General features: G+C 46.9%; 1 pseudogene; it reads right to left on the bottom strand.

Annotated features, from left to right (window-relative positions):
* Positions 1-474: 474 nt before the first annotated feature.
* LOC142858186 (alpha-internexin pseudogene) lies at positions 475-2,360 on the bottom strand (annotated as a pseudogene).
* Positions 2,361-12,782: the final 10,422 nt, after the last annotated feature.

The following is a 12,782-nucleotide window of genomic DNA, read 5'->3' as shown; positions in this document are numbered from 1 at the left end:
GAACCACCTGTCATGTGTGACTCAGCTGTATGTAGTAATAAGAGCGGCGGGGCTGTGTCCCTAGCACCCCGGCTGCCTGGCTAGCTTATGGCCCGAAATAATTACACGGACACTGTATTCTTTTAAACACTGCTTGGCCCATTTCTATCTAACCTCTTCTAGGCTAATTCTCACATATTAATTTAGCCCATTTCTAATCACGTATGTAGCACCCCAAGGTGCGCTTACCGGGAAGATTCTAGCCTACATCCATCCTGGGTCGGAGTTCATTGCGTCTGCCCAGGAGAGGGTAGCATGGCCTCTGCTCCAGAGAGCAGAGCTGTCGAGTCTGAGCTCACTTCCTCTTCCTCCCAGCATTCTGTTCTGTTTACTCCTCCCACCTATGTTTTAACCTATGAGGGCCAGCCAAGCAGTTTCTTTATTTTTTTAACCAATGACCTTCCTCCATCAGCTGTATCAGCGGGGATAGGGTGATGGGGTCTGGACCACTGGCTTATCCTTGGCAGTGATTTTGTTTTAGGCATCTACAGTAAGAATCTATAGCTGGGTACTGGCGGGGGATAGTGGATAAACATAGGTTTCCATTTCAGCTCACAGCGTATGATGACCAGAATTAGCACCTTGCTCTGTACCCGAGTCTTCTGTCACTGTGAAGCCCGAGCTGTGGGTGAGAAAGCTGTGTTCTCAGGGAACTCTCTGACTGCTCCAGGACTGCAGTTTGCCCATAGTGGGTGGCTTTTCTGCCAGAGAAAGTAAGGATTCAGTACTAAATGTGACGTTGAAGCCTTAGGGACATTCTATAGCGGTGAATGGTGCTGCGGTTCAGAAGTAAGCTGTGGACAAGTCAAGTGCATTCCCTCGTAGGCGCTAACTTTTTTTTTTAAGTAATGGAATTACATTTTTTGGCTTGAAATGGTGCTTTCTTCTATATTTGACTTCTCGGTTTTCTTCGTAGATATCACCGTTTCCTCCAGTGTTTCTTCAAAACTATCTTAGATGTTTTCTTAGAGGCTTCCTTAGAAGCCCCTTCCTCTTCTTCCTCCTCTTCCTTTTTAAGGGACAGCCCAGTGGATAAGGCTTTGGGGGTTGCAGAACTAAGGATTCTAGGAGGGAGCAGCCCTGAAATGCTTAATCCACTGGTGCTAAATCGTGTCTCTTAGCCTTCCAGCAGTTTCCTGTAAGGCGCTATCTCAATGTCAAGGCCATTTTGACATTGAGCAAATCCTGGTATTCCCGAAGGTGGCGAGCCATCTCACTCTTGGTGTTTCTTAGGTCGTTCTCCAGCTGCCCAATGCTATCCTGGTAGCCGGCCACCTCGGCACTGTGCCGCTCCTCCAGTTCCAAGATCTGCCTCTCCAGGGACTCATTGGCCCCGCGCAGACCCTCGATCTCAATGGTACGAGCTTGAAGCTGGCGCCGGTACTCGTGGATTTCCTCTCGGCTGGCTTGGATGGCTTTAGTGCTGCGCGCCGCCTGCTCGTTCAGGTTGGCGAACTTGGACTTGTACCACTCCTCGGCTGACTGCAGGTTCTTAGCGGCCAGGGACTCGTACTGGGCGCGGATCTCCCAGAGCGCCGAACTCTGGTCCGGTTTTGCCAGAGACACGTCCACCTCGGCGGCGGCCTGCGACAACGCCTGCAGCGTGGCCAGGAGCTTGGCCACCTCCTCAAAGCCAGCTCGTTGAGCCGCGACTCCACCTTCTTCTCCAGGTCCAGGCGGGCCAGGGTGGCCCTGTCCACGCCGCGCTGCTGCGCCTTCAGGGCGCGCTCGGCGCCCTCGAGCCAGCGGCTCTCCTCCTAGCAGCGCGCCTGCAGCCGCTGCACCTCCTAGGCCTGCCCGTCCCGCTCCAGCAGGGCCTGCGCGCGCGCAGAACTCGCCTCCTCCAGCTGCGCGCGCAGCTCGTGCTTGAAGAGCTCGCCGAAGCGCGATGGCTCGGTGTGGCGCTGTCGCAGCGCCGCCAGCTTGGCCTCGAGCGCGCAGTTTTGCGTCTCCAGCTCGTGCACTTTCTCGATGAAGACAGCGAAGCGGTCGTTGAGGCCTTGCAGCTGCTCCTTCTCGTTCGTGCGGATGATCTTGTACTAGTTGGTGCGCGCCGCCGCTTGGCTCAGGTCCAGCCCGTCGGAGGCGGGTAGCCGGCGGTAGGCCAGGCCCAGGCCGAGAGACGAGGCCGAGGAGCAGGCGGCCGTGGAGGCCACATTGCTGCGAGACAGCGACTGCAAGTGGAAGCTGCCCGAGTCTCCAGGCCCGGAGAGGCGCGTAGACAGGCGCGAGCCGTCCCCGAACACCTTGCGGTAGGAGGAGGCAGAGCACAAGTAGTGCTCCATTCGAAGCTCATGGTGCCGGGGTCGGGCCGGGCGCATGGCTGCGGCGGGACCTGGCGAAAACGAGAATGTGCGGTGGAGGCTGGGCCGGGGAAGATGATTTTAACTGAGAATTTTATTCACTGAAAAGAACAATTATTATCAGCAACTTACTTCCGGGTTCATGCATCTCAGTACATCAGACTCTTGACTGACATAAAAGACCTAGTTCCAGGACAGGCTCCAAAACCACAGAGAAACCCTGTCTCAAAAAATCAAAAAAAAAAAAAAAAAAAAAAAAAAGACCTGAAACTTGCATGAGTCTTGAAATTCAACAAGAAATACTGTAACTCTTATTCAGTGAGGCATTCTTACAACCACGAGCAAACTTCCAGAGATTGTTTCCGAAACAGTACACCTTGCTGTGTGGATGCACGCAACTGTGTATTTTTATGTTGAACTTTTATTCCTGACAGAATCAGCTAACCCTGCATTCAACTTTTACTATTCATTCATTCCAAGAAATCTTAGTAAGATTTAAAACAGTTTTAGTCATCTTTGTTACTATAACAAAATGCCAGAGATGCTCAATTTGAAAAGAACAAAGGTTTATTTTGACCTGTAATTTGCCACTTTCAGTCCACGGTAGATATAGGCAGGTTGACATAGTTTTGGGGGGGGGGGCAGGTGGTGACCAGTATGTTGGGACAGAGAGCACAGGGCTTTTACCTCAGGGGCAGATGTGAAAGACTGGGAGTAAGAAATCAGTATTTTAAATAGCATCCTCATTGAGAACATACCTCGGTGACTAAATTGTCACTTCAGGAAAGTCCCACTCCTCCCCACAGCACTGAGTTGGGGCCTCCCTTAGTGGACAGACCACTGGGGACAATCATTCCAGCAACAACTATCATTAGCCTCTTAATTTTGAACTGTTATGTAAATGTTCCACAATGATAGCAGGTTTAGTCCGTTAATGTCATGGTGGGAAGCATGGTGGCACCCAGGCCAACATGGTACAGGAGAGGTAGCTGAGAGTTCTACATCTGATCAGCAGGCAGCAGGAAGAGAGAGACACTGGGCCTGGCTTGAGCATTTGAAACCTCAGAGGCCACCCCCAGTGACACATTTCTTCTATCAAGACCACACCTCCTAATCTCTGTCAAGTAGTAACACTTCCTGATGGCCAAGTGTTCAAATCTGTGAGCCTATGGAGGCATATTTATCCAAATCACCACAACAGGCTGGCCCGAGTCATCTGTACCACCACTTTAGTCCATTTTGGCTAGAGGTGCCTCTGTTAAAAATGCGATCTTGTTTGGGGCTGGAGAGATGGCTTAGTGGCCAAGATCACTGGCTGATCTTCCATAGAGCACAGATTCAGTTCCTAGGATCCACATAGTGGCTCACAACCATCTGTAACTTCAGTTCCAGAGATTCTGATGCCCTCTTCTGGTCTCTGTGGGAACTAGGCATGCACACGGTGCATAGACATACATGCAAGCAAAAACACTCATACATACAAAAATAAATCTTTAAAACATGACACTTTCCTAACTATGCCTGGAGGAACCAGCTAGCAAAGCACAAAGTGACAAATGTCCGACTTTGCCTGCTTGGCTTTGGGCCTCGGCTCTGTCACCTAACACCTCAGCTTACCCAGCTTCTCCTGAAAAAGAAAATGGAGACAATAACAGCACCTGTTTCATAGGATTGTGTGTGGGTTAAAAGAATTAATTTGTGCAAAGCATTCGGAACCATGTCTGACATGTAATAAATGCTCAAAAAATGTAACCTAGTGTAGAAAATTATACCAACGTGTTTTACACCACAAGGGGCCACACTGGACATCTATTCCTTGGTGCGGTAAATGGGTGTGCATTCTGGGACAGCCACGGAGATAATCGTGCTGGCTTTTTCTCCGTTCCATTAACGCAAGGGACCACATTAATAGCGATTTAAAGCTTCAGTCATCCTTATGGTGTGAAACCACCTTGATTCATTGCTGTTTATCTGTGGCTAATTTGCAAATATTTTATGTAGGACTCTACACATCTACTCACAGGTGATATGGACCCACAGTTTTATTTCCCTTTGCTGTGCTTGTCTAGTCTGGGTACGAGTTTGATACTAGCTTCATAAAACCCAGAGCTCTTCATCTTTTTCTATGTCCTGCAGCATTTGGTTTGAATCGGATAGTTTCCGATCTGTGAATGCTTAGTAGAATTTTCCAAGAGGTTTTTATTTATTTTTATATAGTTATGATTTATACTTCTCCCAACATCATCATATTCAGTCTAAATCTATGTTTATTGGCACACTATTGCGTAAGGAATTCTCTTTTAAGGCGGCCACAGCAAATGCCTCCTTCCAATAGCTTACCTTTCATTCTTGATTAGACCCAGCCAGTTTATGCTCTTTACTAATCTTCTCAGTGACTTAGCTCTGTTATTGATTAAAGCTTCTGAAAGGCTGTTGCACAGACCAGGGAGACTGTTGAGTGGCAGAGTGCTTGCCTAGCATCCACGAGGCTCTGAGTTCAATTCCTACCACTGCAAGAAAAAACTTTCGAGATTTTCTTAGTGCCTATTCATTAAGCCTTTCTGCTTTGTTTGAATCGTTTTTTCTTTTCCAGATTCTTAGTTACAATATTGATAATTTTTAATGAAATATTCTTGAGGCCATACATTTTCTTAAGATTTATTTATGTGGAGGATCTCATTTGTAATCCTAACACTTGCAAAGGTGAAAGCAGGGGCGTCTGGAATTCAAGGTCATCCTCAGCCACATAGTGAGTGGGAGGCTAGCCTGGTCTACATGAGACCTTGTATCTAAGAACCAAAAAATAAAGGAAGTGACGGAGGAGGATGTCAGTGAGGATTCAATTCATTGTTTTGAGGAGGACAACCAGGCAGAGAGGTAACTGGAGAGCTCATGGGTCACTTCTGGTGAGATTGAAGATGCATGTTTCCTTTAGCCCCATGATTCCACCTGTACATATGGAACTATAAAAGGCCCATGAAGGCAAACTGTGTCAGAAATACCAACAGGAAAATGACCCTGGCAGAAGTAGGAAAAGACAAGTTCTCCTGAGTAAATTGGGAGCATGGGGACCATGGGAGAGGAAGGAAAGGGAGTGGAGAGAAATATATAGTTCAATAAAAAACAATAAAATGATGATGTAAGTGACAGGACAATCCCATACAAGTTCAGAATTATGAATAATAAGAGGGTTATTTATTTAAGGGATACCTTACAGATCACTGTCCTAGATAATAGTCCTCTATGTGAACAGGAACAGAGTCTAGCAGCTGAAAGTGGGAGCCAGAAGCAAGAGAGCGAGCACATTTACAGCTGCTTTTATAGTATAAGAGAGCACACCCAAGTGGGCTGGTGTCTTAAAGGCTGAAGGAGCAGAATGTGCTCCCACAGTAATAAAAAGAAAAGAAAAAAAATGGCCTTGGCAGAGGCTATCTTCCTGGGGGACAGTCTCTGGTGTAGACATCGTATGCAGGAGTTTTTTGTGTACTTCTTGGAACAATACCTGTGTGAGAGATAGGGAAGTCAGGTTGGCCAAGAGAGAGGCTGGGCAATAGAGTGATTGTCCAGAAGGCCTAGGCCCTTCTCCTGTGGGTTCAAACCTGGGATATCTTAAGTGGAGGCACAGAGGTTGGGTATTCGTGTTCTTCTTAAGCTGGCCTTTTCGGAGCTTTTGTGGGAAGGGGTGAGTTCATAGGTGAGCAGCTCCCTTTGGCTGAGGGAATGTGTAGCACGATTTCTAATTGGTCTTAACAATAAAAACCTGGAGTCAGATATTGGGGGGTGATCAGAGAAGCAGAGCTGTAGAGCCCACAGGTTTACCCCTCCGCCCATGGCTCATATTGAGGATAGCTTGCAGTTTCTGGCAAAACATCTCCAGCAAAACATCCTGTTTGTTCCTGTGCTCCTTCTGCCCCTCTGGTGGTTAGCTACAGGGCTGCTGTTTACTCTGTCTTGGGCCTTGTAATTTCCCACCTACCTAGGGGGATTTCCATTGTGCAGCAGTTAGGTATATAGGGTTTTTTTTCTAAGCTTGAATAAACGGCATTTGGCATTCTGTCTTCACAGATGCCCCATGTCTCTTTTGTGTTTCTTAATCTCCAGGCCTTTGCCTGGCTCACGAACCATCCAGTATCACAGACGTTACAGTTGGAAGCCACCAGCAAGATCGGGAAGTAGATCTTAGAGAGCTGAGAGATCGCCCTCAGAAGGCTGGCCAGCAGGTAGATATTGATGGTGAGGGTGAATTGAAGATGGGTACTAGTAATTCTGTTCCAGTATTGATGGGCCAATTGATAGTTCTTTTAGAGAAGCAAGACACCGCTATTAAAACTAAGACAGCACAGAGTTAATTAAGACAGTTTTCTTTTGTGTATAGGCCCAAAAGTGGTATTGCTGAGTCTTAAGGTAGTTTATTGCCTAATTTTCTGAGAAAGTTTAGTCCCTGGTTTCTACAAGCAGGGGGCTTTAATATTCCTGACTGGGAGCAGGTCTTCAAAATGCGTTAAAAGAGCAAGGGACAGAAGAATTTCCTATAGCAACATTTTCAAACCTTTGAGGAAATTCAGGATGAAGAATCCGTGAAGTCTATTAAGAACTTTGAGCAGAGGGAAGTCAAAAGTACTAAAAGGGATATAGAAGAGGAAGAAGAGACTTTAGAAAGAGAGATTGTGCTTCTAAAAAAGAAGTTGGAAGAGGAAAGGAAGAAAGCAGACAGAGATGTCTCCATGAGACCTCCACGGCAGAATCCATTCCTTGCCACTTCAAATCCTTTTGCTGCTGCCTCTGCCCCATTGACTTAGAGGCAGAAATCAGAGAGATCCAACGTAAACTAAATGATCTAAGTAGATAAAGGCAAATTTATCCTGTCGTGGAGGTTATTGATTGGCAAGGACAGCGGATCAGGCAGCATAATTCTTTGGCCTTAACGACATTAAACAACCAAAAGAAGCAGTTATGGCCTATGGGACTCATGCCCCCTTCACTGTGGGTTTAATGGATTCCTTTGTGGAACTCAACCTTATTCCCAGTGACTGGATGCAGCTTTGCAGAGCTTGTCTTTCAGGAGGAGATTGTTATGGAGAGGTGACCACACTGCATAACCTTGACATGTTAACTGGTGCAGGGCAGTATGCAGGCTTAGCAACACAGATCACTTATGACCCCACTGTTTATGCTCAGATAGCTACCACGGCCTTAAAGTGTGGAAAGTTCTACCTAATAAAGGAGCAGGGGAACAGCTGTCTAAGGTTCTTCAAGGATCCTCAGAACCTTATCCTGAGTTTGCTGACTGCCTGTTACAGCTGGGGGGTTGCATTTTGGGAGATGTGGACACAGCTATGCCTGTCATAAAGCAATGGCCTATGAAAATGCTGACAAATACTGTCAGGAGGCTGTATACCCCCATAGAAATAGAAGTTTAAATGAGTATATCTGGTTATGCAAGGACATTGATGCCACTCATGTGATGGGACAAGTAATTGCTTCTGCCTTTAGGGGGAGTTGAGGTGGAGCTAGACCAAAGGCTTGTTTTCAGTGTGGGCAACCGGGACATTTCATAAGGAATTGCTCTGTGGGTAAAGGATCAGGTAGTCAGCCCAGGGGAAATACAGGGGTTTGCCAGAAATGTCAAAAGAGGGCCCATTGGGCTAATGAGTGCTGCTCTAAAACTGACATTCAAATGAAATCCCCTTCCTGTGTAGGGAAATGGGAGGAGGGGCCTGCCTGGGGCCCCCAAAATTCAAGTGTAAGGGATGATGAGCGGCTCGGCTGTTTCCATCAGATTCATTCCTCAAAGAAATGCCTCACTGTCCATGACCTTGTCCAAGCACCCCAGGAAGTACAGGACTGGACCTCTGTACCTCTGCCCAGGCAGTATTGACGCCACAGATGGATGTGCAGGCTTTGGGGACTGGAGTATATGGACCTATTTCAGAGGGGTCGGTAGGTATAGTCTTGGGAAGAAGTAGTTCAGCACTTACAGGAATTAAAATTTTACCAGGAATTATAGACTGTGATTATACTGGGGAAATTAGAATTATGACTGAAGCTGGTATGGGAGTCCTTGTCTTCCCTCAAGGAGCAAGAATAGCTCAACTAGTGCTTTACACATGTTTTGCTCTACGAATCTATTCTTTAAACAAGAACAAGGGGACAGGGGTTTGGCTCCACGGGATTCCCTGGCACTTTTTGGGTTTCTAGTCTAGAGAACCACTCCACACTTTACCTTAACAATTAATGGGAAAAAGTTCCAAGGTCTTCCAGGTACAGGGGCTGATTCTTCTGTGATTGCTAAAAAACAAAACAAAACAAAAACAAACTAACAAACAAACAAACAAAAAAAAAAAACACTGGCCTGTGACCTGGCCTCTACAGCCAGCCTCTATGACATTACAGGGGTTAGGAATGTCCAGTTCTCCAGAGTGCAGCACCAAATATTTAGATTGGAAGGATGAAGAAGGCCATAAGGACATTTTTAGACCATTTGTCCTGGAACACCTTTCTCTCAGTTTGTGGGGAAGAGATATTTTGCAGCTATGAGAGCAGTTCTGACCACTGAACCTGTGCAGTGCATGTTAACAGACCAGGGCTTTATCCCTGGGCAGTGGTTGGGCCAAAATCTACAGGGAGACCCACAAATTTTAGTGGACAAGAAAATAATACAACAGTCACCCGGACAGTGTGCAGAGTTGGCATGCTAAATCTGTTCATGTGGCTGAATCAGTCGCTGTACAAATAGCCCAAGAGACGTAGGGCATCTGTGGGCTCATACTAACCTCCCTGGTCCCTTGAGTGAGGGGAATACATTGCCAATCAGCTTAGTCGCCAAATTTGTGAAGTTAGTCAAGAATCTTATGAAGCTGCAGAAAAGGCTTATAATCGTTTTCACCTCAATGCTGAGTCTTTAAGATTTTATTTTAAAATATCTTGAGAGCAGGCCACTGATATTGTTAAAAAATGCTCTCTGTGCACGGAACTTTTAGCTGTTCCCCATTTGGGAGTTAATCCTCGTAGGCCTGCCCCTAATCACATATGTAAATGGATGTTACCCATGTTTCTTCTTTTGGGCGTATGCAGTATGTTCACGTAACCGTGGATACTTATTCTCATCTTAATTTTGCCTCAGCCCATGCAGGAGAAAAATTATGGGATGTTAAAAGTCACTGTCTCCATGCTTTCACCTACATGGGAGTTCCAAAAATTGTAAAAACTGACAACAGGCCAGCTTACACCAGCATTGACTTTGCTAAATTTTGCTCAGACTTCTCTATTTCTCATAAAACGGGATACCTTATAATCCTCAAAGACAGACTACAGTGGAGTGCTCAGAGCCTATTTGCATAAAACCCCCAAAGATCATTTATATTTTATTTTATGCATTTTAAATTTTTTGACTGTTGATGCTCAACCTTGAATGGCTGCTGACCGGCATTGGCGGCCAGTCTCTTCCGAGATGCCTCATGTCAAATGGAAGAATCTAGCAGGTGGCACTTGGTGTGATCCAGAGCGCATACTGATGTGGGGGAGGGGACAGTTTGTGTTTTCCCGCAGGATGCTGACAGTCGAGTATGGGTACCCGACCAGCTGGTGTGTGCTGTGGGAGCCTGAGGACAGGACAGGGCCAAGAGATCGGATGGACAGTGGTGAAGAATTCTCTGTCTCTGATGCTGGTGGGAGTGGACAGCCCTGTGTGGCCCTATTTCTTATCTACCAATTTTAGCACAGGTAAAACCCCTGTGCCTTTAGGTACCACTCAAAAGATTATCACAGGGATTTGGAAAATTCCTCAGTTGTAGGTCTCAAGACTGTATATTTCTGTTAGCAGAATTCACCCAGCTCCAGTCAGTCGCTGCTGGCCTGGGCTTTTGAGTTATGACTGGAGTCTTTCCATACTTCGGGCCGAGTGCATTACTGCCTCCCCCTGGACTCTTAATTCCCAGTCAGCAAAAAATTGTACTTTCTGGGCAGGACTTTGTGTCACCACCCCTTTCTTTTTTGTTGTTTTTGATCATCCTGCTAATATTTCTGGAGTTTTAAAATGTTCCTAAGCAGGTTTGTCAACTGAAGAGTTGCTGGGGTTCTGAGGAGCTGGCTGTGGTGGTCTGAGTGCCGAGAATCCTCAAGTGGTGACCATTGCTGTGGCTGCCACAGCGGCTACGGCTGCTGGAGTTGCCATTAGTCAGCCAGTTGCTACTGCTAGCACAGTGGATACCTTATCAGGGCAGGTTGCAAATGCCTTGGCCACTCAAAATGATATTAATAGCTATATTCACAAAGGAATATTGCAGTTACATTTGCAATTGGTTTTGGTTCAAGACCACTGCTAAGGTTACAACTTAACAGACACAGAGAAAATGCTTAATGCTGCTATTCACGGACCCTGGAGTGCACAATTTACAAATTGGCTCATGCGATTACTCTAGTTAACAATACCAGGGTTCCTCCCACCAGTGCTGAGACCTTACTTAAAGGGCTCCAATTTGCGGCAAGGATTGGGCAGGCACAGTCTCCTAAGGAGTGCTTATATGTGCTGGAGCATCATCTTCATGTTTTCATGGCACCAGAACCAGAGGCAAGCTCAGGTCAGTTTCGCCACTCGGCAAGTCCTCTTAGCTATTGTCATGGAGGATCCTTCAGTGCAAATCGGACTGAACATGGTGAAGGGTGACTAGTGAGCCAAGGACGGTAAAGGTCTTTGGGGGGCTGCCCCAACCTAAGACAGGAAATGCGTTTTGACCTGGACGCTTTCCCATGATGGGTAAGGAGTGTTGCCTGACGTCTAATGCCACCTAAGACAGGTCTAGTCATGTAATTTATAAAAAAGGGGGACCTGCAGGGTCCACAGGTCTACCCTTTCTCCTGGGGCTCATATTGAGGATAGCTTGCAGTTTCTGGCACAACATCTCCAGCAGAACATCCTGTTTGTTCCTGTGCTCCCTCTGTCCTCCCCCACCTGGCAGTTAGCTATAGGGCTGTCCATTTTGGGCCTGGTAATTTCCACCTGCCTGGGGGATTTCCACTGTGCAGCAGTTAGGTATATAAGGTTTTTCTAAGCTTGAATAAATGGCATTTGGCATTCTCTCTTCACGAATGACCCACATCTCTAGTGTGTCCTTAATCTCCAGGCCCTTGCCTGGCTCATGAACCATCCCTTAGCTCAGGCATTACACAGAGCAGCCAGTCACTAGTCCTTACCTCCATGAAATCCTCAGACCAAATGGGGCATCCTGTCTCTTTAAGTCCTCAGACTGAATCCTGAGCTCCTGTCTCCTCCTGTTTTATATTCCTCTCTCTGCCCAGCCACATCCCTTCCTATCTCCACCTCCCTTCTTCCTCCCAAGTACTGGGATTAAAGGTATGAGCCACCACCACCTAGCTCTGTTTCTCTTTGAGACTGGGTCAGTCTAGTGTAGCTCTGGGTGTCCTTGAATTCACAGAGCCCTCTGCCTCTGCCTCCCGAGTGCTGGGATTAAAGGTGTGTGCCTCCACTGCCTGGCCTTGATGGCCATACTGTTTCTCAGGTAAGCTTTATTTGTTATGTAACGAAGAAAATACCACCACAGAAATGTCTAAACCCAGCTTCTATACTGTGTCAGGGTCTCGTTACCACATGAGAGAAATTGGTCAAGTTGAACCTTTTCTGGACACATCTGGACTAAAAACTAAGTCAGACTCAAATACTTAACAAATCCCAGATATTTTGGGGCCGTGTTCACCTGTGTTGCCTGGGACAGCTTCTCTGCAGCCTGGCCTCTGAAAACACAGCATATGTACTCTGAAGGGAGCATGCTCTTGGACCACGCAATACCAGCGACCGCTGCCTGAAATGGCCCCTTTCACAGGACCTCTGCTCGGGGGAGAACTCTCTGTGTTCCTGTACCAAGGGCAGTGCTGTGTCTTATAGACTTACACTGTCTCTGAGATACCAAGGATGAAGGTGAGCACATACGCAACAGGGCAGCAGAGGGAGTCTCTGATGGGCAGGCCATTGCTCTTGTATAAAAGATGCCAGTCAGTCATGAAAATAAACGACCGTGCATCCTGTCTACGGCGTGGAGAACACTGTAGTCCCCGTCTCTGGCCTCCATCTTTGGAGGCCCTGCTTATTTAATAGAAAGCAAGTCCAGGAGCCTTAAGAAAATGAGTACAAATCTTTCTTTTCTTTTTGTTTTGCTTCTTTCAGACTTTTATTTCCACTTCGAGTGCACAGGCATGAGAACCCCCCCCCCCCACACACACACACACTGATGGCCTCTGGGCAGATGTTCCTAGAGTCTGTTGATTCCAGGGCTGGATGAGGAAGTGGAGACACTGGGAACTGATTAGGGAGCGTAAGGGAAGAATCAATTCAAATTACACCAACTGAGTTGGGATTCCATGACCAAGCAATGTGGAAACAAAATGGCTGGTCAGTGTTCATCTCCAGTGGAGACGTTATCCAAT

Source organism: Microtus pennsylvanicus, chromosome 10 (genome assembly GCF_037038515.1).
Source record: "Microtus pennsylvanicus isolate mMicPen1 chromosome 10, mMicPen1.hap1, whole genome shotgun sequence".
Taxonomy (NCBI): domain Eukaryota; kingdom Metazoa; phylum Chordata; class Mammalia; order Rodentia; family Cricetidae; genus Microtus; species Microtus pennsylvanicus.
Note: the sequence above shows the minus strand (reverse complement) of the source record. Positions and strands in the feature narration are given on the sequence as shown.